The sequence below is a fragment of the Ambystoma mexicanum genome, chromosome 4q (genome assembly GCF_040938575.1).
Source record: "Ambystoma mexicanum isolate Mex_15411 chromosome 4q, UKY_AmexF1_1, whole genome shotgun sequence".
Classification (NCBI taxonomy): Eukaryota; Metazoa; Chordata; class Amphibia; order Caudata; family Ambystomatidae; genus Ambystoma; species Ambystoma mexicanum.
Window position 1 is genome coordinate 50,776,799 of NC_090928.1, and position 26,366 is coordinate 50,803,164.

At 44.0% G+C, this 26,366-nt stretch overlaps 1 protein-coding gene across 2 annotated transcripts in view; it reads left to right on the plus strand.

The window, feature by feature from the left end:
* LOC138467452 (uncharacterized) overlaps window positions 1-26,366 on the plus strand; it is a 665,424-nt gene that overhangs the window by 419,552 nt on the left and 219,506 nt on the right. The window lies entirely within an intron of this gene.

A 26,366-nucleotide genomic window follows, 5' to 3' on the forward strand; every position in this document is an offset into this window, starting at 1 on the left:
CGATGCAGGAACATCTGCTTTAGAAACTTAAAACCCTGATCACCCAGGCGAAAATGATAAACCGAAGGTTTGGGTGATTTTCTTTGCTCCCCATTGTGGACTTCTACAGAGCCAAAGTTGTGCCGGCATTAACTTATGGCGTAGAAGCAATGCCGGGAGTGCCTCCAAACTTATGGCCAAAACTCAAAGGGCGTTTCTGGCAAGAAGTTTTAAACCTGCCTAATTCTACTCCCACAGTGGTGATAAGAAGAGAACTAAGTTTAAGTTCAATGAAAGTCCTGGTGGAACTAAACACCCTGATGTTATTCAGAAAAGTCATAGATCCATCAGCGAAACCCATCTTGAAAATCATCAAAAAAGAAATGGAGAACGAAAAAAAACGGGAAGCTACTTAACTGGAGGTCTAGGAACCGCCTGCTGTTAGAGAAAATTGGAAGTACAGAAGAGGACTTGTTATCTAATCCCACGAAGATCAATGCAAAACTTCTAAAAATGGACTGGATTGAGACCGGCGACTTAGCAGATCAATGTTAACTGCTCATCGACCTACCACGGAACCCAAAAAAGTTGAATGAAGTGGTTCCTTATTCAGCAAAATGCCCCTACCAACGAACACGACAAAATTTCCTCCGGATCAGATTTAATTTAGTTAATACAAATGAAATCTTAGCAATCAGATTTTGCCATCCATCCACGCAAGTAGATGACGCAAGCAGACATTTACTACTTGAATGCTTGGGCTTGGAGAAGAAAAGACACACCTGGTTAGGCCACTTCTTCAGAGATCTCCATGTTTACAGTGAGGATGACTGGTGAGCCGCCTAATGAGTGGGGAAAAAACCAGTTGGGTGATAGCTGTGGTGGGATTTTTTGCCCAACTCCTCCTCTTCCTCCACTCTTACTTTCCCCGCCTTTTGTTTTTTCTCTCTCCTTACAGAATTTTCTTGCAGAAGAGCGTCACTTTCAATTTGTAAAAATTGTTTTGTACAATTAAATCAAATAAAAAATAAAAAAAATAAAAAAATAATAATAATAACGCAGTCCTAGTCGAGTCTGTCAAAACAAAGAGGGCCTATACTAATAAACCTATTGCCAATCCTTACCTCTAAATACAAAATAGTGTGGGAAACAATGTTATGCAAAAGAAAAGTGTTCTAGAAATGATGTGTCAGGATATTCAAGCCGTTGTCCACTCTTCCCCATGTTTTCAGCACGGGACACAGCGGCACACTCGAGCTTAGCACATTCTCAGGCTTCTCTAGCTTGAGGATGCAGTTCAAACCTCAGTATCAGGGCCTTCTTTGTCAAAGTGTCTTTGCCATTTAAAGTCTTTTACTTCAGAGGGCCTGATGCGACAAACAAACATTCAAAAGTTCCTTTCTCTTCAGGATTCTCATGTAAAACTTCTTGGGTGATTTTCAATTCACCCCGGGTCCCCTACGCCGGGCTCAGACCCACTTTAACACAAAACTTTCAATTGATCTCCCTCTGTTGGGCTTGGACCAAATTCATGTACTTTTCCAAACTTTCTATACTTCATTGAAATCGAAGACTTGACTGTGCACAGGATTGGACTTCACCCGTCGCAGGACCACTTCAATTCACAGTTATTTGGTCTCTTTCAATTGATCGCCCTCTGCTGGGTTCGGACCAACTTTATCTACTGTTATTATTTCTCAGCTGGATATCTTATAGAGACCTTTGATTGAGCACCCACGTGGTGCCGGACCACTCCTTCAAAGGTATTGTAGCTTGTTTTAAAGTTCAATCACTCATCAGCAGTTTAACTTCATTCGTGTCTCTCATTGCACACGTTTTAACAATGTTCGTTCCAGCACTCGCCATATAATGTTGCTGCTAGCAACCTTGGCTCCAACGGAGATCGGTCTTGTATCGGTCTCCCCAACACACTGAAGCAATGTTTTTCTTAGAGCCAAGAACAGTACCACGGTGGCTGGAAATTCTCCCCGCCTTGAATACTGACGCAGGGCGGCCCTGGGTACCTCCAACACACAATGCAGTATTCTTCAGCCTGGTTTCCTGGTTTTACGCTTTCTGTTCTCGAAGCTTAGTGAAAGTAATGGTTCCTTGTCGAAAAGGTCAAGGGAACTTCCTTCCTGGCCACCCCCTTCTGTGTCGCTGTTTTTCTCCTCTCGTTAAACTACCATCTTGGAACTGCGGTTTCCTTGTGTGCTCTGACTCGCTCAGAGTGTGCTCTCGTGCCTTTTATCCGTGTGGGGAAGCGTAATGGAAATCAGGTGTGTGTGATCATCAGTAATTGCCTGGTCTTGCCTGACCATTGTGTTGGGACACGTCATGTATATGGCTCCGGTGTAAGTCTGTTTTCTCTCCTAGCGGGCTGTCCGTGAGAAAGTGTTTGTGTTGTAAAGGGGGTGGCGGAGATTGGAGTTCCTAAATATACTACTTGGTAGGATGGGGTAAAGGTTTTATAAGGAAGAGGATATTGCATCTCACCATCCGGTGTCCCACTCTCACTCCACGAAGACCCCTCACCCAGGTGATCCTCTCGCACTGGTCCACCCCCAGAAACTGGATCCAAAAGCGATGGCTGTGTCCTGGCCATCTGGATGACAGATCCCTGAGGACTAGCGGGTGAGACACCTCCTGGTTTCTCACAGTCGGGTACATGGAGCTAGATATTCTCCAATAATGGGGGGTCTAACACTGTGGTGAGCTGATATAGGCTTCCTAAGTGTCTGGCTCCGAATGGGAGATATCAGTGTTTGTAGACATCAATGTTCACTTTCCTAACCACGGGACCGGACAAGCCGGAACAGGCCAATGATTGTCATGTTTTTGTTACTCATGTCTAGAGCACTTTCAAAAGGGACATGCTTGCAGTATTAATGTGTCAATCCCCTTCCTCCTACCTGTGGTATGCTGAGGGTAGCCAGGGGACCCACCCATACCACACCCAAGCCCAGCATCAGTCAGATGGCAAAACCAGACCAGCCACCCATCATAAGGGTCAGGCTGAGGACATTGTTACAAAGGAATAGAAAGGAACACATGGGTTTGTCTATCAGCTGTGTTCACCCTTTGAGTGATCATGGTATTGGTATAATTGTTTTTCATATTCTTAAAATCAGATTTGTACTTCAAAATGTCCACCGTTTAGGAGAATACCATCATCATGTTTCTAAAATGTAATACAGACCACATCAGTAAAACAGAGGCACATGAGAATGGCAATGCATGCAAACATAGACGGTTGTCAGACGGATGCAGTGCTTTTTGACACTTGCCTGAAAAAAAGTGAGTGGCAATATGTAGCCATCGCCCACTGCAGAGGAAGATGGTCAATATCTGATATGCACCCTTGCATTGTCCTGTTTCTGGATTTCCAAAACTACAATAAGATCACATGCTTCTCAATTCAAGATCTTGGCTGTCTTTGGCACCCCTGTTTGGCTCTTCGTTTCATGGCTACTACGCTTTAACACTCAGTAAACATGGCAGCCTGGCCTCCATCCTACATGTGGGTCTTATAGGTTTGGGATAAAAGATGGTGTGAGTTACAAGAAAGAGAAAAGGGAAAAATAAAAAGCACACATAAATGTGGCATGATGAGCTAGAGGATGAATGTATCTCTGAGAGTATGTCGATATTTGCCTTGCTTTAACCAGTTTGTACCTGATATTTATTTCATTAGTACGGGCGCTGCATGCACGTGTGCATTTGCCCCAGGGTATTTTGAAGAGGACAAAAAGATGAGATGAGGAAGCGGAAATGAGGAACGTGGCAAGGAAAACAGGAATTTTCATCTAAGTTTGCCTGGGTTCTATGTCATTACATCGTTTGCATAAATGTTGTTGGGACCAGCAATATTTATTTTCTGATAACATCCATACCAAACTATTCCAGGATTGGTATGATTGCATGATTGCATAAACAAACTCCAGCTCTAGAATATGTTGGAACGTGCTGGAAACCGGAAGAAAAAAAACATTGTGTTTCCCAACAATGTTTTTTAATGGCAATATAATGACTGCATACAGTTTCTCTCAGCAATGGTTGGGTTTCTGAACGAAATGAGCATTTCTTCGTCATACTTGGGGGGAAAACTTCCATGGATTGTGCAATGTTGAGGAAGCCCTTCTTCACTAGGGACCAGAATTTCCTGTGGTTTTGGTTTTGGTAGCCCATTACAAAGAGATGGGCCTTGGACAGCTATATTGCCCTTCTTTGATTGGTCCACTTGTAATCGCCAGGCTGCAGAAGATCTGAGTGAGCACGCAGGATGATAGTGTGGGATGCAGTTCCATAAATTGACATGGCTTTGCACCAGAGAATCTACTGTGTTAAGGCTCAAGACTTTTCATTGGATTCTTTGTTAGAAGGAAAGCATGCAAAGCAATTTGAGTTTTGATGATACATGGTCAAATTTCTTTAGGTCAAATATGAGTTTAGCTCCTGTGTTTTTCATCAATTGTATCTGGTTTTACTAAGTAGGCTCAAGTATAGGCTGTTACGATAATCGTGCTTGCTTAGTACCACTGTTTGGATGAGTTCGACTTTGTAGTTTCTACTCGAGCAGTGCAGGATTTTCTTTAGGACATGTAGTTAAAGATGAGCTGTTTGGGTCAGGGAATTGATATGGGCTAGAAGTAGATGGCTGAATCAAAAAGAATCCCCAGGTTATTCGCATTGTTGATCACTGTGATGATTGTTTGTGCCTGGTGGAGATGGTGAGACACTTGTGAAAATTCCCATTTGCTTCTTGGGTCCTGGTTTTCCTTATACCAGAATCTGTCTCTCACTATTTATCCATATAACCCACCACCATTGCCATCTCCAAGGCACCCTAACAATATTCCCGTACACGCATACTGTCGGTGTCATCTCAGTACATTCTGCATGGCTGATGTAACGGATTGAGTAAGACTCGGACACAGTGGCATTATGGTGATTGTTAAAGACTTTTATTGATACAATTAAAGAGAGGGTTGGGGAAATCCTACCTATCCCTAACTCTAGGAGGGGTTTCCCTGCCTCAGCAAAACGAAGGACCGTCTGTGTCAGAAAGTCCAAAACAACAAGTTCTCCGTCCTGTGTCCAACATCCTAACCTGACCCTCAAACACTTATCTTCAATAAACATATAAACCGCACATCCACCCAAGGGCCTCTTGGCGCTAGGCAGGGTACAGTCAGGAAGCTAGTCATGATTGGCATAATTTAAACAAAAAGAAGCGTCTTCAATGATCGTCGAAAATATGAATGATCAGCCATAGCCCGAAGATGAAAGGAGTGGGAGTTCCAAGATCTTGCTGCAGCAACGGAGAAGGTGCATTCCCCAACCCGACAGAGCCGCACTGAGGGACAGAGATAGTTCAGGATTCAAGGGGACTGAATGGACGATTAGGAAAATATGGGAGAAACTTGCACTGCAGATATTAAGTCCTCTTGCCATAAAAGGGCCGGTGGTGCACAATGCACATAGATTTAAATTGCACACTCTGGGCCACAGGAAGCCAAATGCAGCAACTGTAGGGTTGGGGACATAGACGCACGATAGGGAGGGGGAATCACCAGTCTGGCTGCCGCATTTTGCAGCACTTGAAGGCGATGGATTAAATACAATGGCTGTGCTAGATTAATAAAAAAGCAGTAGTCGAGTACAATCAGTACTAGTACAGCAACCACTGGGGCAGGGAACTGCGCAGGGAGGAAACCCAAAACCCTTCGAAGAACTCTCAATTTATAGTGCCGAGACAAATGCCACTGGGGCCTCCAAGGAAAGCAAGGAAGAAATCTTAACTCCAAGGTCCTTCACAACAGAGACCTGAATAGGACCGGAACCAAGAGATGAAGGCCAGAAAGAAGTGGTCCAAAGAGAAGAAGCAGAAGAAGGGCCAACCGCCAGGACCTCAGTCTTCTCCCTGTTCAACTTAAGCTAGTTGTGGCCCATCCAACACCCCACGTCCTCCAAGTACCCCCTTAGGTGGGACACCAGATCAGGATGAGAAAGGTCAAGCTGCAGAATAATCTGGGTATCATCAGCATAGGAGTAACATTGAAGGCTGTGGGAGTGGATGAGCTCAACTAATGGCTGGATGTACACATTGAACAAAGTGGGGGACAAGGCCGAAGCCTGGGCAACCCCACGAGACAGTGGGATAGAAACATTATGAAAAGGTGAAAGAGAAAGGGTTTGTGCACGATCACCAAGAAAGGCTGAAAACCAAGATAGCACCTGTCCAGATATCCCCGCCCTGGCAAGACGGGCAAGCAGGATGGAGTGGTTAACAGTGTCAAAAGCAGCCGATAGGTCTAATAATATCAGTGCTCACACTCCACCCTGGTCATAGAGACGCACAAGGTAATCCACCACCGAGACGAGCACACTCTCTGTGCCCCGGCCGGGGCAGAAACCCGAATGGAAAGGATAAAAAAAAAAAAGATACTTCAAGAAAAGAGCTAAGAAGAGGAGAAATTAGAGACTCCCAACAGCTTCATTAAGAAAGGCAGTAGAGAAATTGGACGAAAGTTAGCAGGAGAAGAAGAATCCAAGGAGGGTTTTTTTTTAAAGAGAGGAATCACCAGTGCATGTTTCAGCTGTGAAGGAATGAACCCAGACTGACATGAGTGGTTAATGGGCTGAGCCATAGTCTGCATAATGTCCTTACACACAACCAGTGGTATGGAATCCAACGTGGAGGCACACTTAAGCAGAAACGTGGCCTTTATTATCTCCTCCGTTGAAATCAAAGGAAAGGAGGACCACAGACTCAAAGGGGCACATTTGGGTATAACTGAGGGAACTCCACCAGGGCCTAAGCGTGACATTGAAATCATAGTGCAGGCCTAAGCCGACAGTGAACTCTCACAATGTTATCACAGAAGAAACTGAACAATGAGTCACACAACTCCTGGGAAGGGACAACCCCTACTTGAGCCCCAGCCGGGGAGGATACAGCGCATACAAGTTCAAATAATTCTCTAGGCTGATTGAGAGCAGCCTCCACCTTACTTGAGTAGAACCTACCTTTAGCAGCCACAATAGCGTCATGGAACACAACCGAGGCCTGGCGTAAAAGGACCCAATCTGACTGAAGGCAGCAGCTTCTCCACTTCCGTTCAGCCTACCATCACTTCAGTCACAAAAGCTTCAAAGCATCATCAAACCACATCTTAGACTGACTAACTTGCGGTCTAGATAATCTGACAGGAGCAAGACAAACGGCCGTCTCTGTGAATACTTCGGCCTAAGACATCAGGTCCACCACTGGGAGGGCCTGACACAACAGACTGAGCCACCTTAATTCCATCCAAAGACCTCCAGCTGTTTTTCCAAACTTTAGGTTTGTAACTGACCTCAGGAATACTCTCAGCTATTATAGGGAAAGGACATCACAACATGTAGATACCCAAAGGTATATACTGACTCTCATTGCGTTCAACTATTTTACTATGCAAAAGCAATCTCTTTCTATAAAGATCAAACTTTGTTGATTATCACGATTATTCTTTATTTTATAGAATGCATAAGTGCATACAAAGACAATATAAGCAATATTTCATGTCATTAAAAATACATAACTGAATTAGTCGTACAACAATATATTTTAATCATACCAATACAAACAACCTACTGTGATCAAACAATCTAACTCATCCAAACCAACCACATTCATTCCCATACAAATCCATTCACGCTGTGCAAAAAACGCAGAATGATTGATTAGTCCAAAAACATTGGTCACACAATTCGACCTCAACTGTAAAGTGCTATTTTCTAACCTTTAATATACCAAAACTATACAATCATGGCATGTGTCACTAGATAGTTCTTATACAATGATTCTCCACAAACGTCGTACAAGCTGTCCAAATTGTTGTCATAATGGACCTTGAAACAGTAAAGTGTCGACTTGAGTTTCGGCTCTGTACTCAGCGTGATTTTCATACCGCAGACATCCTCAGGACATAAAGAGAATCATTTGTGATCACATTTGTGTGTGTTGACAGTTTAAATGAAGCCTGTCTGCATTGCCTGTGTTTCCTAATTCTTGGACTTTCAGCTGTCGATGGAAATGGTCCCATCTGTTCTAATTTGGTGATATCTAGGTCTAAAAGCAGTAAGGTTTCGATGTAGCGATCTTCCCGATCTGTGAGTGTCTATTTCTTGGCCGCAACTATTTCTACACAGTGTAGACTGCAGGTTAGTCTCCTCTTTCCATTAGATGTGCTGAATCGATGTTTCAATTCACATCCTTTCCCAAGTTTGTATTGCAGTGTCTGTACATCGGTGATAAAAATCACCGTTGATCATGTAGCATTTCCAGTTGCATCCTTTCAGTGACCTGATGCTGCACTTAGTCACCTGCTCCCAGTAACAAGAACGGAAACTGCAAATTATAGAGAAAGGAATCACAAAATGGTCAGACCAAACCAGTTGAAGGGCTGGGAAGATCGAAACCGCAGTAGGTGAGTAAAAGATCAGATCAAGTGTGTAACGCAGGCGATGACTGCGCATAGAGCCACGATTTGGCTTTACTCTTGAATGTGTGATAAGAAGGTTCAGATCTGAGTGGGTTGGGAAGTGAATTCCAAATTTTAGCGGCGAGGACTGGTAAGCTAGACCCACCTGCTTTCTGCAGCTTGAATCTTGACATTGACAAAGAGTGTGCTTGGTCTGATCTCAGAGGGCGGATGGAGGTATGGGGTGTGAAACAGTTAGCCAGATATTCATGGGCCTGGTTGGACTGGCATTTATGCGTGAGTGCTAGAGTTTTGAGGGAGATTCTTTGGGCAACCGAAAGCCAGTGCATACTGCGTCTGGTGTCGGAGATATGTTGTTTCCTTGGAATATTTAGGGCTGCCCTAATGGCATTGTTCTGGGTTACCTGTTACTTGTTAAGGTTCCTTTGACCTGACTAGTCCCTAAGTATAGGGCATTACAATGGTCAATTTTAGACATAATGAGGGTTCTAGCAAGGATGATGCAGTTAGCGGAGGTAAGGAACGGTCGACATGCTGTAATAAGTTTCCATGTGTAGGCTGATGCTGAAACCACAGCATTAGTTTGTCTCGTGAGAGACAGGGTGGAATCAAGATAGATGCCTAAAGTTTTCATGTCATTGGATACCTTATTGGTATTGCCATCAATAACAAATTATTTGAAGGCTGGATCCAGTCTATTGAGTCTGTGATGGGAGCCGAGGATGAGTAGCTCTGTCTTCTCGTCATTAAGACAGAGCTCGTGTTGAGCCACCCAAGCCTGGATGACGTGATAGACATCGTTTAAGGCTTTGGAGTCGATCGAGTGGTCACCAGTGATAGGGATGAGTATTTGGGTGTCATCTGCTCAGTTAGTATAGGTGACACCCAAATAGTCAAGAATATCAAAGAGTCGCTTCGTGAACACGTCATAAAGTGTCAGTGAAATAGAAGAGCCTTGCGGGACCCCGCACAAGACTGGCGACGGTTCAGCAGAGGCTAATGGGGAGAAGACCCTCATGGATCTGTTTGCCAGAAAGGATCTGATCCAGGAGGTAGCTTCTTCGGAGAAGTGGGCAGCAATTTTGAGGTTATGGCAGGAGAATTTGATGGTTGACCAGATCAAATGCTGCCGATAAGTCAAGCAAAAGTAAGAGGGCCAACTTGCCATTATCTTTTAGGTTTTCGATTGGAGTTTTTAAATCAATGAGGTCAGTTTCTGTTCCGTGCCTAAGTCGGAAGTCAGATAGTCTGAGGCCGAGGAGTTTATTAGAGTCTAGAAATTCCTGGATTTGTGTATAGGCAGCCCAATCCACAATGTTCAGTAAAAAGAGCACATTGGTAATAGGCCTGCAGTTGGAGGGGTTACTTTAAAAAAAAAAATGTTATTAAGTTAGTCGACAAGTCAACTTTTCAAATATTTTTCTTTACAAACTTATTATACAAAATGTATACAAAAATTATTACAACAATTATTGCACAAAGTTAAAATAAAGTCATCCGTCGGTTAACCATTTGGCAGTTTTTCAAACAGGGTAAAATGAAAACATATCACTAAACATTGTGTAAAGAAATGAAAGTTTTCGCCTGTTTTTACATCAACATTCTAAGGCGGGAAAACTGCTTCAAGTTAGTGTATTATGGCTATTTTCACTGCGAGTCTTGGACTTGAGAAGATCAATTGCCATATCCGATCATAGTGTAAGTTACTATGCAGGTCGAATACTTTCTTAAAGAGCGTTTCACGTATCACATTTAATTCAGAACATTCCACAATGAGATGTTGTAAGGTCTCTTTTTTGTTTTCATTCAAACAGTATCGACAATAATTCTGTTTTGGGGATACCAATTTTCTCCTACACAACCCTTTGCGAGTGTGCCATAGGTTAAGTCTGAATTGCATATATTGTTTGCGGATATGTGGCGATGGGAATTTAATCAAGTATTCAGCCAGTACTCCATATTTCGTGCTCTCAAACAAAAAGGTTTCAAAATCTTTATATGAGGTGCACCTTGCTAGGTTATCTGTCCAATCATGTTGGTAAATTTTTATTTTTGCACGCCCAGGATTAGTAATAAGTAAATCCAGGGTAACAGAGGCGTCAGCTAATGCATCAATTGTGAATTTGCGCCAAGTTATGGGGAGGTCATTTTTAGATGTTAGCAAGTAGTGGGCCACTACTCTTAAAATGTTAGATGTTTCTAGGCCTAAAAGGCATTTTCGCAATAATGCACACCTCCTCCATACCACCTGAGAATATAAAGACAAGCCTCCAAGTTCATGTCGTATCATGGATAGAGGAGTGCAGCTAGGTAAATGCAGGACTTGTTTCCAGAATTTGGATTCCACCACGTCCCAATATTTCAGTTTTTTGGGAGATGTAGCTTCCACACCATAAAGTAAAATAGGGACAACTTTTATTTGGTAAAATGCCATTATGTGCTGAAGGGAATATTTTCCAAACCTATTAGCTAGAATTTTTGCTTGCAAAATTTATGTTTGTAGTTTGCTTCTGAGTTCTAAAGTGTACAAGTGTCACACTCTGCCCATTTTCTCACCTCTTTTTCTGGGGGTTGTGTCTTCTTTGGAGACTTCTCGTTCTTCCTGGTAGTTCTGGACTTGTACAGGTAAGGGCACATGTCCTCTTGGTCTGGTTCCAGTGTGAGGTTCGCAGTATGCTTCAGGAAGCTGGGTGCGATTCAGTATCCAGGATAGAAACACTACGGCGGTTTCCAGGAGGGAGCAGTGGCGTAGATTCAGAGTTCAAAGCGAGCGGAGACCCGCTAGCACGGGACGGCACACGCAATTCGGGAAAAAAAGAAGAAAGGAGCCAGGAATTGCGGGAGTAGTTCAAAACAGGGAGGGGGCAGCCTGGAAGGAAAAGGATAGAACAAGTTGGAAGGAGCTGATGAAGGGAGCAGTAGCAATCGCTAGCAACATGGACAGTAGCGTTGAGACGCGCAGAGCTGCGGGGGCGTGCCTATTTTCTAGAAGGCAGCGTGCCCGACATAAATGCTAGAGAGCAGCGCTCCTGTGCCGGCGGCCATGTTGAAAGGATAATTCTCCCAATGATGCGGTGCCTTATGGATCATGAAGTCCATAGGGGCGAAAGTGGCGATTCATGACAGCAAGATGGAATTATTTGTATCTTGGACGATCACACCTAAGTATTTATATTGCTGGACATTTATCAATTCACTTCCCTGTAAATGCCATTTGTGCTTGTACTTTTTAGACTTCAAGTTGTTATTGCAAACTACTATTTGGGTCTTCTATTTGGGTCTTACTAGTGTTTTATCAGCAAGTTGTTATCTTTGGCATAGGCACAAAGTTGGTGCAACATCTTTTGAAGACCCACTGGTGTCTTGCGAGAGGAGAAACAGGTCATCCGCATACAATAAGTATGGGATGTTCTGAGTGCCTAGCCTAGGAGGATCCCCAATGCAGTTGGCAAAGGTTTTCCCCATGTCCAATATGAAAAAATTGAACAGGAAGGAAGTGAGCGTACAGCCCTGTTTTAATCCTCTTCGGGTGATAATTGGGGGAGATAATTTGCCATCAAAGGTTACTCGAACTTGCATTGATGTTTCCATATGAAATAGCATTATAAGGGATATCAAAGAGATCAGGCAATCATGATTTATTAGTTTTTCATAGAAAAGCACTCCATCTATAGAGTCACATCAATGTAACCTAAATAAAGTGACTGTCCCCGGGCAGCACATTGAGACTTAATCATGTTTAAGGTGAGGATATTCGGTATTGTGCCTAAACCCGTACCAAATCCCGATTGAAATGGATCTTTCAGGTTCTCTTTGGTCGTCCACACATTTAGTTCTCTAAGCTATAGTCGACAATAAATCTTGCTCGACACATCTAAAAGCGATATGGGTCGATAGCTGTTTGGTGATTGCCGATCTTCCTTTTTGTAAATGGGCACTGTGATTGTGTGTGTCCAAGTTTTAGGTAGACTCTGAGTGTGATTTATAGCTGAAAAAATGTTGTACAGTATAGATGCCCAAATCTCTGGATGACATTTCAGTGTATATTCCAACAAACTGTTAGGACCCATCGCTTTGGAGTTACTAGCTGTTTTAATAAGATGAAGAATGTCATCTTGGTGAAAAGAGAGGTGAAATTTAATAGGGATTTTGAGCTATTCTAGAGTATCACAACCATTGGGAATGGAATATAATTCATTGAAATGTGTTACCCATTGATGTGTGTTGACAGCAGAGGACTGCATGGCCGTTTGAGGCCCTATTGTGCAATGGTTTATAATGGCCCACATCTTGGATGTATTTTTATTTGCTAAAATCTTTAACATATTAGCACCGTCCCTCTGATATAGCTGTGATCTATGTCCTTTGAACCAGTTTTTGTAATCAGCTCTGATTTTTCTTGAGAGCTCGTCTATGGTGGTCGGAGGACAATGGGCAAGTTTTCTCAATTCTGCTCGCTATAGCGATTTTCTTTTATAGCATTATCATATATGTGCAAATTATGTTTTTGCCTAGTCGTATTTGATTTTGTATGCTGGAATAAATGCATCATATCGCTATATACTATTCCCACACTTTCCAATTACTCCACTACTCAATGATTGGATAGTATTGGTTGGAGTGAAACAAAGCATCTTCCGACCATCAGAAGCGATTCTTTCTAGAGTTATCCACTGGACATCCTCTCTGTTGCATAACCTCACCAACTAGGTTTCTATTTTTTCTATCTTTTCCTTGCCATTCTGTTGTTCTTAGTGGTCACTCCTAAGAGATTTTACCACACAAAATGTCTTCATTAATGGCAAAAGAACGTTATTGACGCAGATGTAGTCGATGGTCGTTGCACTGGAGCCTCGGCTGCATGTTGGTTCTGGAGGTATCTCCGGATCAAAAGCACCATTTAGCACGTATAAACTTTGAGATTCACCAAGCAAGTTCCACTGATGCAGTCTCTCCTTATTATGCGAGTTGTTCAAGTCAAAACAGTTGAGGTTCAAATCACCATCTAATATGAGGTGGGATGCCTTTTGGTCTGCAACCACCAGATCCAACAGAGCATTCAGATCTCTGAAAAAACAATCATCCGACAATGCCACTGGATTCCAGTATATGTTAAGTACGGCATAGACAATGTCCTGTATCTTTAGCTTTACCAGCAGCATATACTTATTAGGAGCTGGCCAAAATTCAGATGAAAACCCTTTGTCTATTTTTACAGCTATTAGTAAGCCCGAGGATGGTCTCCCTTGGAGAGGTTTGAGTGCCGGATTTAGATGTATATCATGGTTGTCCCAAACTGGAGGTTGAGTCAACCACGTTTCCTGCAGTAAAACTATGTCGAATTTGCCAATATTACTTTGGTCATTATTTAGCAGATGTTTGAAACCTCTTGTGTTCCAACTTAAGAGAGAAATGTCGTGATTGTAGGGCAGAGAGACTAGTTAGCGTTGATTGCTATTGCATTTACATTGACATTGCTTGACATTTTGTTGGACACTATTTGCTTTGGTGCTCGCTACAACTTTGATTTGTTCAGAGTGAAAATCTTTCTTATCAAAAGGAAGCCCTTCAACCGGGACCAAATCCACAGAGAAGATGAAGCCCAATTTATATAAAGCCCCCTTTGATTGCCAAATTAGATTTTGGACTACTCGCAAGTTCATTCATAGTCTGACAGAATTTAGATGTGTGTCATCCGTGAATTCAACCAATGTGATGTCAGTAGATATGATATCCTCTAGCTGATCTACATCTGAGAATATAGCCATCACTGACCTTCGATTAAGGTCATATTGGATGACGGGAGAGGGTTTACAGGCCAACACCAACGAATGAGGAACAGGTTGTTTACGAGTCGGAGGGTTGGCACTATTAACCAGATCACTTTTATGTGGGTTGGTCCTTTCAATTTGTCTCTTGAGAGTGCTTTGCTCTTTAAAGTTACCCAAAGCACTCTCAATCAGACGCATGAGGGCCCCTGAGATATCCGATGGATACTTGGGTCTAATGACGGTTTTTTGATTAGGGGGATAACCCACCCATCCTTGAGGTTATCAGGGACAATACCTAAGTCGAAAGAGGAGTTTATGAAGGTGGTGATGAAGGGAGCTAAATCATGGGCAGCCTCCTTAATGACGGGAGCTGGGCATGAGTCACCCTGGTAATTAGATGGTTTAAGTTTATTGATGATATTTTCCACTTCCATGATGGAGAGAGGTGAGAAGCTGAATGGTTTAAAGGAGTGTGCGAGTGGGATGGTTATGTTGGTGGGGGTGTTGTGCTTCAAGTCAATAAGTAGACTGCATTTTTTAGCATTGATTTTAGTTTGTAGAGTGGAATTTTTGTCAAGAAGCGCTTTTTGGATATTAGTACACCATGTGGTATCATTGTTACAGGTGTCAGGAGGGGCTACAGGTGATACTAGTTCTTTAAGTATCTTAAAGAGTTCTTTGGTATTAGATTCTGCCTGCAGGATGTGCATATTATAAGTGTCTTTTTTGGCTTGGAGTATCGCCTCTTTGTAATTAGAGGAGGCTGTGTTACGCTCAGCTGGCTCCCACAGGGGCGTCGATCTGAACTGGACAGCTGCGGCCTCCACCAATGTGACGCGTAGTGCCGAGATGACGGACTGGACTGGCCCACCTAGCTTCGTTTGCTTGGCCCGTAGGAATATTCTTCTGCAAATGGAGAAAGGGAATTAACCACCCGTGGAGTTGAGCGTTAACCCTCCCCCACTCCCGCTGTTCTCCCCACTGATCACCTTTGATGTCCCCTCTTATAGTCTCACCTGATGGTTTGGAAAGATGAGCTCTCCATCCTGCATTGAGCGCAGGGGCGCGTTGATAACCAGTTGCTTCACTGGCTCGAAGGAATTGGTGAGTTCCAGAACAATATTGACTCTGAGATTCCCGGCAAGACGCCGTATGTATTTAGTTCGTAAGAGTTCAAATGTCTGACTTTCACTCTTGTCCTATTCCTTGCAGGTTGCAGCTTGACCCTAGCAAAGAGTTCCGGTAATATTCAGGTAAGGATTTGTATTATCCAACACAGTTCGATAAAATAATGTCAATATGTAACCTGTTGCTTTCTCCCTTATTCAGGCGCTGAGAGAAAATATGAAGTCTCGGGGAATAATGCCTCCGGCGGTAAAATCAGGTAAGTCTATTGTGGTAAGGAGGTTTCCCCTTGTTTGTCCCTTTGTTTCACCTTGCTCTTCCTTTGTTTCCCCTTAGGGGCCGGGGTTCGGCGAGGATGCAGTGGAAGCTGCGCCGACCTGCGAAGAGGAATAGTACCCCCGGTGGTAAAATCAGGTAAGTCTATGGGGGGTAACTAATATTGCCTCTGTGTAATCCCTTGGCTCACCTTGCTGTTCTTGTCTTCCCCTTAGGTACCGGAGTGCGGCGGGAGCATGCAGAAGGATGCAGTGGAATGTGAAGATGCTGCGAAGGCCGGTGAGTTCAGCACGGCGCTGCTGCAGGCGAGGCGACGCGCATAAAATAACTTCTTTCTTCCAGCTCGAAGGCGCGATGGATCGAGAATTCAGGTAAGGATCAAAGGTATTGCTCTTGTTCTAACCTTTTCTCCTTCTCTCCCCTTTTTCTAGGAGCTCCGGACTCTAGGCAGGCGTGGCAGAAGACTGGATGCAGACTTGCAGGCACGGTGAGTGTTACGCTGCTGGATGCAGAATAACGCGAAGCGTGTGCTGCTCTTCGGGTGTGGTTTAAATAGCCTCCAAAGTAGTCCCAGGTAAGTATTCCTCCCCAGCCCCACCCGAGTAAAAAAATAGTCCCTTAGGTAAAGTAGTCCCTTCCAAGCCTCCTTTGGCTTGGAGCTCTTGCAGCATAGTCTGCATCAGGTGAGTTTGCAGCATGGTCTGCATCAGGTAAGTTTTAATCTATGAGCCTGGCGCCTATGGTGCCAGGACTGACTCTCCATATGAGCCTGGCGCCATAGGTGCCAGGACTGCACCCAAATAGCCCCTAGCAGGAGCTGTTGGGTTTGCTTAGTATAACTTGATGCCTGCTTCCGGGGTTGCTGGACTTGGTCTGGGTCCCCGGGGGTAGGCATCATGACAGGCTGTGATAAGGATGTTTTTGTTGGCATCAGAGGGAAGACATTTCCAGCGTGCCTCAGCGTTTCTCTTTGCTTTGCGTAGAGCTCTCAAGTGTGGTGTGAACCACGAGTTGAGATGTGCACAGGGTTTAGGTTTCCGCAGTTTCATTGGGGCTATGATGTTCAAGGCTTTCAGTATGGTTTGGTTGAAGGTATCGACTAAGACTGTAGGGTCTGTGCATGATACTGAAGCATTGTTAAGAATGGGAAGGATTAAGTGGAGCAGGTTCTCTCTTGTTATGTGCTTCTTATTTCTAGTGCAAATGGATGGTGCAATGTTTTGTTTGGGGCATTGGTTATTGGCTTTGATGTTAAAAATTATCTTATGATGATCTGACCAAACGCAAGGTGTGTTTGACACAATGTTAATGCTACTGTTCAAATCAGCAAGCCAATCAATGGTTCTTCCTTTAATGTGAGTGGGTTCCTGGATACAATGGGTAAATCCCAAATCTATTAATATACTGGCAAGGTCAAGAGCTTTGAGGTCATTAGGGTCTTGGAAGCCAAGATTGAGATCCCCAAGTAGTTTAATTTGTGAATTGGGCTTGGGGTTTGCTGCAAAGAGGGATGTAATGTCATCAGCAAAGGTGGCAATAGGTCCTGGGGCCTATAGATAAGGTGCAAAGTGGCGGTTTGATTAGGTGATATAGGCAGTGTGACTGATAATAACTCAGCAGATGGGATCTGCTGATTGGGAATGAGTCTGAGTTCAAGGGAACTTCTGAAGATGAAAGCAACGCCTCCACCTTTGGATTGGTTGGAGTTCCGGTCTCATCTGATGGAGGTTCTACATTGGTTGCATCTGAATGGAGGTTCTACACCCACACTACAGTATGCCATAAAGGTATAGGGAGGCAAGTGAGTGTTACCAGAAGCTAAAGAAACCAGGAAATGCCTGCCTTGACCTAGCGAGCCTACTCCGCCTCCTTGAGGGATGTCTTGCCTCATGTGGTCTTCCCACAGATAGCCAACCCCAGGGGCAGAGTCAGGTAGCAGCTGCATTTCACTGGCCACATGAGGGGAGATTTCCCCGGTGAAGAAGTAACAACCTTGCTAGGTTCATCACTCTGACCATTACTCCCTTTGGCCAAGGCCGAGGACACCCTTAGATTTAGCTACGTTGAAACCAGGACAAAGTCAATGAAAAGTATTAGAGATTATGGTGCAGTAATTCCAACTCAATGCTCCTCATACCTTCCGTTGAATGCACTTAAGACCCTTGAGGGTACAAAGAGATAACAACATGGTAGAAAATGAGGTTCTATAAAAGATTTTAGGCTTACTGGAGAGGTCAGTTCCTAGAGAGCAAAGGAGAAGACAGAAGTGTAAGTGTAAAAGAAGTACATGAACATCTAACACCCAAAGAAATGTGTTCCCTAATGAATGTAAGTCTATATATGGACTCCTTACTTGTTATGCACATATTTGTTACACCCTACCAGTTGTCTTGGTGGTGTTGGTGGCTTTGGGGCTTCTACCAGCTCTGCGCCAGCTAGCCCTGGCTTGCTGCAATCCCGGCACTGTTGAAGTGTGGCATTGGATGCCCTTCCAAACATGAGGATCTCCAAGTTTCCGCCCTTCTAAAGATGGCTGATTGTTACTTCTGTGTCAGAAGCTCATAAAAGGCGTCTGAAATTCTAACTGCTCGCACCTTATTGAGTGCGTTTTACATTATTCTTACATGCTGGAATTGCCTGCCTCTCTCCTTTCCTCACTTGTGAACTTTCTGATTCCATTCACTTCCTCTTCCTCACGTTAATTCTGACCCTGTCTATCCATTGCTGCTTCCCATATTTAATTCCCCCATATCCTCTGGAGGGGGTTTTATGTGCTCTTTGATTCCTGTAGACTGGATTCTTCCTCTTCTTTCTCCCTGTTTCAGCCTGCCTACATACACAACTTAGTCAAGCTTACTGATTCATTTCTACCGGAATTGGAAGAATTTTGGGCTTTTTTCCCTGAGCTGACCCTCATCTATGGAGTCATCTTGCTGATAGTTTCCTACCAACAGGGTGGCTTCTTATTCTCCAGAACAAAGGCCAAAGCACCTGAGATAAGACCTGCATTTAGCTATTCTGAAACTCCACTTCACTGACAAGCACATATGAGGTAAAAACACATCTGGAAATATTGTATGCACCCTAGACGTGACGTAGCAGTACGGGTCACAGTGCTCCTCATTTATACTAATAAGGTACAGTCATTGATGTTTTGAGCTATTTTATTTGTATGCTAAATTCCCTTTCTGGTTCTCGGGTCTGGCAAGGTGGTGAATCAGGGTCCTGTGTCCAAACCAGTGGGTGCTCTGCGCCTGCTTGGTATGGGGAGGAACCCCTCATCGCCCCACCAAAGTCTACCTCAGATGATAGGCGACAATCACAGTGCTGAGCTGCAGGTTAGTTTGGTTATTCTAGACCTTACCCACACCACTTGTCCAGAAGGGCAGCACAATCCTGGCAGCTCTGCCCCTTCTTAAACCAGACACTGCTGAATGGCATTAGTAGGGCCCCTCCCAAACTGAGAGAGCCTGAAGCTCCTTGTGGAAAAGGGAGCTTTCCTCTTAAGAAAGGGGATATCCTGCATTCATCAACTGTAGCAAGTGTAAAGCATTCAGCAGAATATCCATGAATTCCTCTTTGGGAACTTCTGAGATTTGCAGTGAGCTCCACGGAACTGCAGATACAATTTGGAGAGTTTGTGACCTCCTAAAGGCAGTGTTCTCAGCACGGCAGTACATACTTTAGCAGTATGGTTATCCAGCAAGAAAGTCTATCGCCGGGCATCCACTGTTGCTAGTTCCCCATACACTCAATGCATGAAAAGCTCCAAAAGCTTTGCCATTGTGTTTCCAGCTTTAATATCCAACACTGGAAAGACTCAAGAGGTCTGCACTGACAAGATATCAACTGGGAGGGTCAGAGAGGAAAGTAAAGATGGATGAGAGATCAAATATATCCTCAACCTAGCCCTTTGACCCCAAAGCAGCTTCAGCTGTCACACGCACAGAGCTCAACCAATCACAGTCCTCTCTAAACTAAGAAACCTATGTGCGCAACCTCCCTAGAATGCCCGTCCAAGGGGAAGGGGAAATCACTATAAAAGCACCCCCCAAATCCAGCAGTGTGGGTTGTAGTAGCAGTGGGATCGTATTTCGAGAAGGCTGGAGGCTGGAGAGCAGTGGACGAAGTATAAGGTGGGGGGATGGAGGGGAGGGGAGTGGAGAAGTGATAGCAGTGAACAGTGGAAAGCAGGAGGAGGCGGTAAGAGCTGAGAGGATCAGCGAGCAGGTAGTGATATCAGAGGGTTTGAGTGAGCAGAAGAGGTGGTCAGAACTAAGAAGGCAAAGAATGAGGTGGTGACAGAACGAAAATGGGCTTGAGGAGATTAACCAGAAAGCAGGTGGTAACAACACAGGGAGAAAAAGTGAGTGAGGAGGAGATGAAAATGAGTGAGGAGGAGATGAGCATTAAGGGAATAAGAGAGGAGGTGGTAGCATATAGAGAAGGAAGGACAGTATCTAAAAGAGAGGACAACATCCAGACAGGAGAGTGGGTGTCAAAAGGAGATGGGCAGAGCCAGATTGCAGGAGGATTTGGCAAAAACCCAGAAGAAGAAGGTGGTGGGCGGCTGTACAGAACAAGCAAGAGAAGCATGGGAACCCATTAGGGTTCTGGGTTAATTACTCAAAGTCTGAAGCTTTAAACCTGACCACCCCCACAGAGATGCCAGGAACCAAAGAAAATACCTGGGAGTTAAACTAACGTAAAACGTGGGAAGACTATATTTATTTATTGCATTTGTTACACGCCCAGACCCTGAGTTATCACAGCGTCGATACAGAAAATATTTGGCATTGGGATAGAATAATCACTTACATAGTTATGGGTTGACATTGTTACAACAAAGACATTGTAGCCTAGACTATTAACAAACATAGGCAGAAACAATACAGAAATCATAGTTATTTACAGAATTCGGCTCAGGCCTCCACTAGATGAGCGCCTTTCTCTGCCACAGGTGAGAGGCAAAAACCTAGGGAGGCTGACTAATGGTGTTTTTTGTATACATTCACTAAAATTGGTTAAATAACTAAGTTTTTAAGATTTTTTTGAATCCAGGGAAGGATTCCTAGATTTTGATGTTTAGAGGAAGGGAGTTCCAGTGTTTGGGGGCCAAAACTTGGAAACTACTACCCCCTCCTCAAGTACTTTTGTAATGAGGCACCACGAGTAGTGAGTTGTTGTTGGATCTAAGCGTTCTGCTGGAGTGTTTTTTCTTGATGGTGTTATTCATATAGATGGGGGCTTTTTTGGCGAGGCATTTGTCGGTGACACATAAGGTTTTAAAAATGATTCTTGCCTTGATGGGTAACCAATGGGTCTCCCTCCTGATGTTGGAGATGTGGTCGGATTTTTTAATTCCTAAGGCTGCCCGTAATGATTTGGTCTGCATTAATTGCAGTTTGCTTAAGTTGGTGTTGGACGTCCCTAAAAGCAGAGCATTACAATAATCCAACTTCGAGAGAATCAACGCCCTAGCCAGTGTGATACAGTTGGTGGGTGTGAGGAACTGGCGGCTTAAGGTAATTCATTTAGATGTATATGATGTGGAAGACGATAGTGCCTTCATATTTTTCGCCATGGTGAGATTAGCATCTAAGTACACTCCTAACGTTTTTACTTGTTTAAGTACAGGAATCAACATGCCATCAATGTTGATTGAGGTGTAGTCTGAGCGGAGGGTACCTATTTTGGTCTGGGAGCCCACGAAGATAATCTCTGTCTTCTCATCGGTAAGTCAGAGGCTGTTCAAGGCCATTCAGTTTTGGATAATAGCATACATCCTGTTGATGGTCAGTGTGTCTTGGTCATAGTTCCCTGTGATTGGTATTAGGATCTGGGTGTCATCTGCAAAGTTGGTGTAGATGACACCCATGTCGTCTAGTGCCGAGAAGAGGAGCTTTGTATATGCATTATATAGAGTTGGTGAAAGGCATGATCCTTGGGGTACCCCGATGGGGACTGATATAGGATCAGCAGTATTTTTGCCGATGGACACTCTAGACGTGCGATCAGCTACGAAGGATTTCTCCCAAAGGGTGGCATTTTTAGAGTAACTAAAGTCATTAGCTAGGGTGGTACATAGTTTGTCATGATCTACAAGGTCAAATTCTGCAGATAAGTCTAACAGCAATAGTATACATAGTTTCCCCGAATATCTGATGGTGTCCATCTGAATTTTCAAGTCTATGAGTGCTGTTTCCGTGCTGTGGTTGGGCCTAAATCCAGATTGTCTGGCTCCCAGGAGCTGGTTTTCTTTGAGATGGGTTTGGATTTGTGAATAAGCTATTTTATCAATGATCTTAAGTAAGAATGGGACTGTGGTAATAGGTCGGTAATTAGTGGGCACAGTTGGATCGAGGGTGGGTTTTTTTAGAAGTGGGGTGACCCACGCTTCTTTGATGCTGGCTGGGACCATATTTGTATTGAAGGAGGCGTTAACAAAATTAGTAATAATAGGGGTGAGGATAGATATGCATGATTTAACTAAATGGGAAGGGAAGTTATCCCCTTTGTAGTTATAGGCTTTTAGTTTGGTAATGGTATTGCTCACTAGCTATTGGGGCACTGGGGTGAAATGGAATAGGAGGGTATCATTATCATTGAGGTTGATAGGGGTGTTATTAGGGGTATTTTTTCAGCTAGTATTTTTCTTTTAGTGACTATTTTCTTTTACAACAGTTCAATTTTGGAAGATAAGGCATTTTGAATGGTGGTGCATCATTCTTTGCTAGTGTTGGCTGGGGTGGTGACTGCAATGGGGTTTTCCAATTCTCTAAGAATGGAAAACAACTCTTTTGAGTCCGAGGAGGCGTTGCTAATGCGAGTGATATATGCATGTGCTTTGTGAGTAATAATTGCCGCCTTGTACATTTTATTTGCAGCATTGAAAGCATTGGCGGAGTCTGAGGTGTGGACTTTTTTATGGATATGTTCCAGCAATCGTTTAGTTCGCCTTAGTGATACTAACTCGAGAGGAGAGGAGAACCAGAAACATGTTGTTTTATCAGTACGTCGCGTTTTAGTTGTTAGCAGTGCTAAAATGTCAATGGCTGAGGTGAGGCACTTGTGGTAAGTATCTGCCAGGAGGCATGGATTAACATTAGTGAGCAAGTTAGCTGCTAAGGCTTTGCTAAGGATGGGGTTTAGGTTCTGCATTGTGAGCTTGCAAGTGTTTCTGGTTTCAAAAGTCTCCAGTGTCTTAGTCTTGGGAGGGCCTATTATTTCATTGCAAGTAAGGGTGAAGTTTACACTATGATGGTCTTTCCAGTCAAGAGGTGTGATTGTCTCAATAGTTAGTGTAGCATTGAGTGAGAGTATCCAGTCCAATGTTCTCCCCTTGATATGGGTAGGGGCATTCACAAGTTGTGTGAAGTTCATATCTTTAAGGGCAGAGTGAAGGTCTTCGGCTTTGTGGTCTTGACTATCATTAAAGCCTACATTGGAGTCACCTAAAATAATACATTTAGTATTTGGTTTGATGAATGGGGCTAATAAGAGAGGTAAGTCTACGTCTGGATGGGTGTTGGTATTGGGCGATCTGTAGATCACCACAAGATTGATGGTGGTTTTGTGATTGATAGCAAGTTTGGCTAAGAGGATTTCATAGCCTTCCAGGTCTTCAATGGAACATGGTCTTAATTGTAGGTTGGTCTTAGCTATTATGGCTACGCCACCTCCATGGGTATTGGTTATATCTGCCCTGAGGATGGTATAGTCTGGAGGGATAGCTGGCGCTAGCAGAGGTCCAGATGCTTGGTGGAGCCAAGATTCTGTGACTATTAGGCAGTCCAAATCTTGTTCCACAGTGAGGTCATGTATCTCAATGGCGTGGGAGCCTATTGATCGGGCATTAATGAGGGTCCCTTTAAGGATAACTGGTGGCTCTATTTTGGGTAGAGAGGGGGATGTCAGGATTGGGGCATCGGGAGACTAGTAGGTGGTTTGGTAGTTACTGCTACAGGTGTCTTGTGATGCTTATTGCATAGGTTAGGGGTAGGCTTGGTCTGTAAAGATGCATTTCTGACTTGCTTGTGGAGGATAAGAGCTTACATTAGTACGTGATCTTAGACGATTAAGTCTAAATTAGCCCTGAGTAGGGATAGATTTGGTCTGTGTGGACGTAGTTGTGGCTGGATTGTGGTGGTGAGCGCTTGTTTTAGTACGCGATCTTAGGCGATAGAATCTGGAGTTACCCTGAATAGGATAGGAATGTGGTTCGTCAGTGTTCTTCGGAGTGTAGATTGAAGCTGTCATATGTGTGGAGGTAATGGGCTCTGAGAGTTATTAAGGTATCTGGAGGCACTCACGGTGTTGGCATAGTCCTGGAGGGGCAGCAAAGGTGCGGTAGTGGGTAGGAATGGGGTGGCGCAGGGGATGGGGTGAAGCCGGTAGCATCCTAGTCTAGTGAGGCCATTTCTATGGATGATAAAGGGGTTCCCTGTGCAAGGTAGACAATTAGATTCAACACAGAATGAGACCATAATGACGAGTAACCAGCCTAACACGACTGTATTCTCTATAGGAATGTTACAGCTATAGTATTACTAGTAGTAATAGTATTGCAGCTTTAGCAGCATCAGATATAGCTCATATGCATGAATCCATGTATGTGACACCAATTACCCGAGCTATTTTCCCGCATAAGAGAGGACAAGATGAAATGAAGAAAACGTACTGTCATGGTTCGGGAGAATCAATACAATCAAGATGAGCATCCTCCCGAGACTGCTATATTTTATCCAGGCCCTACCAATTAGAGTTCCCGGGCTGGAACTAGATAAGCCACAGATGAAAATTACGAAGTCTGTGTGGCGGGGGAAAAGAGGAACGGTGTCCAGGAAAATCTAAGTCAGCCCAAGACAATGGGGGACTCTAAAACCCAAGCGTTAAAATGTACTATTTTGAAGCCCATCTCCGGTGGCTCAGAGAATGGTGCCAGGTAGACGCATCCAAGCAATGGTGGACAATGGACAACACAGTGGGGGACCTGCCGTTCTGGCGAGCATTGGGGCTGCCCAGAGGTGCAGCCCCAATCTTTGTATATCAATCCTGTAACAAGAACCACCTTAGAAAGCTGGGACAGGCTTGCTCCTGCGATGGGATTGACAACCTTTCTGGCCCCATTCACTCCAATACACGATAAGCCCCACCAATCTACCGTTAGTCTTCCAGAAATGGAGAGACTACAGAGGGTGGTCTGTCTTGCTGTACAAGCGCCTTATAAATATCCAATAAATAAATAAAATCTCTGACCTTTTTAAGAATAAGGAGATTGAATCGTTCCCAGAATGCAAATCCGAGTTTAACCTCTCAGAACATGACAGGTACTAATACGTACAGATTAGAAATTGGGTGCAATATAAACACATTAGGAAAGCAGCTACGAGACCTCTAACAAAGTTTGAAAGGTTCCTAGTGTCTTCAGATACTACTGAGGGCATAATTTCCAACATTTACAGAATCCTCAAGGAAGTCGAGAAGGGGGGGAAATGGGTATATGTAAACGCCTGGGCAGTGTACCTGGACAGAGAGGTTATGGAAGAGGAATGGCAGGAGATCTGGAAGCGCAATAAAACCTCTTCCACCTTGGTTCAATTGAAAGAGCTAGCCTATAAAATGACGCTGAGGTGGTATCTAATTCCCGAACGTCTCCACAGGATTTACCGTATTATCTCAGAGAAGTGCAAAAGTGGGGTGTGGGAAGGTGGGAACCTTCCTGCACATCTGGTGGGAGTGCCCCAAAGTGATAACTGCGATGCTACAGGCGTCCAAACTAGTGGATATACGTGATTATTTTCGATTACGAAAGTTTTGAATCCAAAAATAACTAATTCTAAATTTTTTCAAAATGGAAATAATCACACACATTACCACCGCCCGCCATCCCCGCTCCCTCTACGTCCCTAACCCTTAAAACACCCATACTTGCCTCCGGCGCCTAATTTACCTGTACTCCTTCACTGCTACGCGGACCCTGCGACTTGAGTTCTGCCTTCCCATTGAGAGGCGGAACTTCCACCACAGGGTCCTTTTTTTTAACTCTTTGTGCCCTGCTTTCCTTTGTATGGAAGAGGTTGACTCCCCCTACACCCCCGAATACCCAGAACGCTGATCAAGGGATGCGGGGGACACTCCTGCAACCCCTGCTCCCCTTGATCATCATTATGGGTTTTCATTATTTTTGGTACTGCCAAATTCGCCATTTTTGTGCATGCATGTTTTTCCTCCTGATTTTTCTGCTGATTCCAAGCTAGTAGTAGCCTTGTGGTGAGAGGAAAGGGATGCCTCGCACATAAATCACCGGTGGAACATCCTGGCAATGGCGAAGTTGACCTTTGATTTATGTAAAAGCCAGAGCATTTTTATTTTAAAAAAATCGAAAACTATTGTCGTTCCTAGATTGAGACTATATAAAAATCACTTGGCCACATAGATTAAGAGCTCTTAACCTATTTGATATGCACAGAGGCAGAGAGGAGGAGCGCCCAAGCCCCTAATTGCGTAGACGACGGGGGACGTTCCTATGAATACATCCTCCTAGCAGGATGAATAGAAGTAAACCCAGAGCTAGAAAGTTAGACCTTAGTTTAGAAGAGCATGATGGAAATGACAGTAGGATCACATGGGTTGACAGAGGGATGAATGTGAGGGAGGGGAGATACTTTAGTTTCACCGGGACATAGCTGCATTTTAATGTGTTTTGTTTTTCTCTGTAATAATGCAC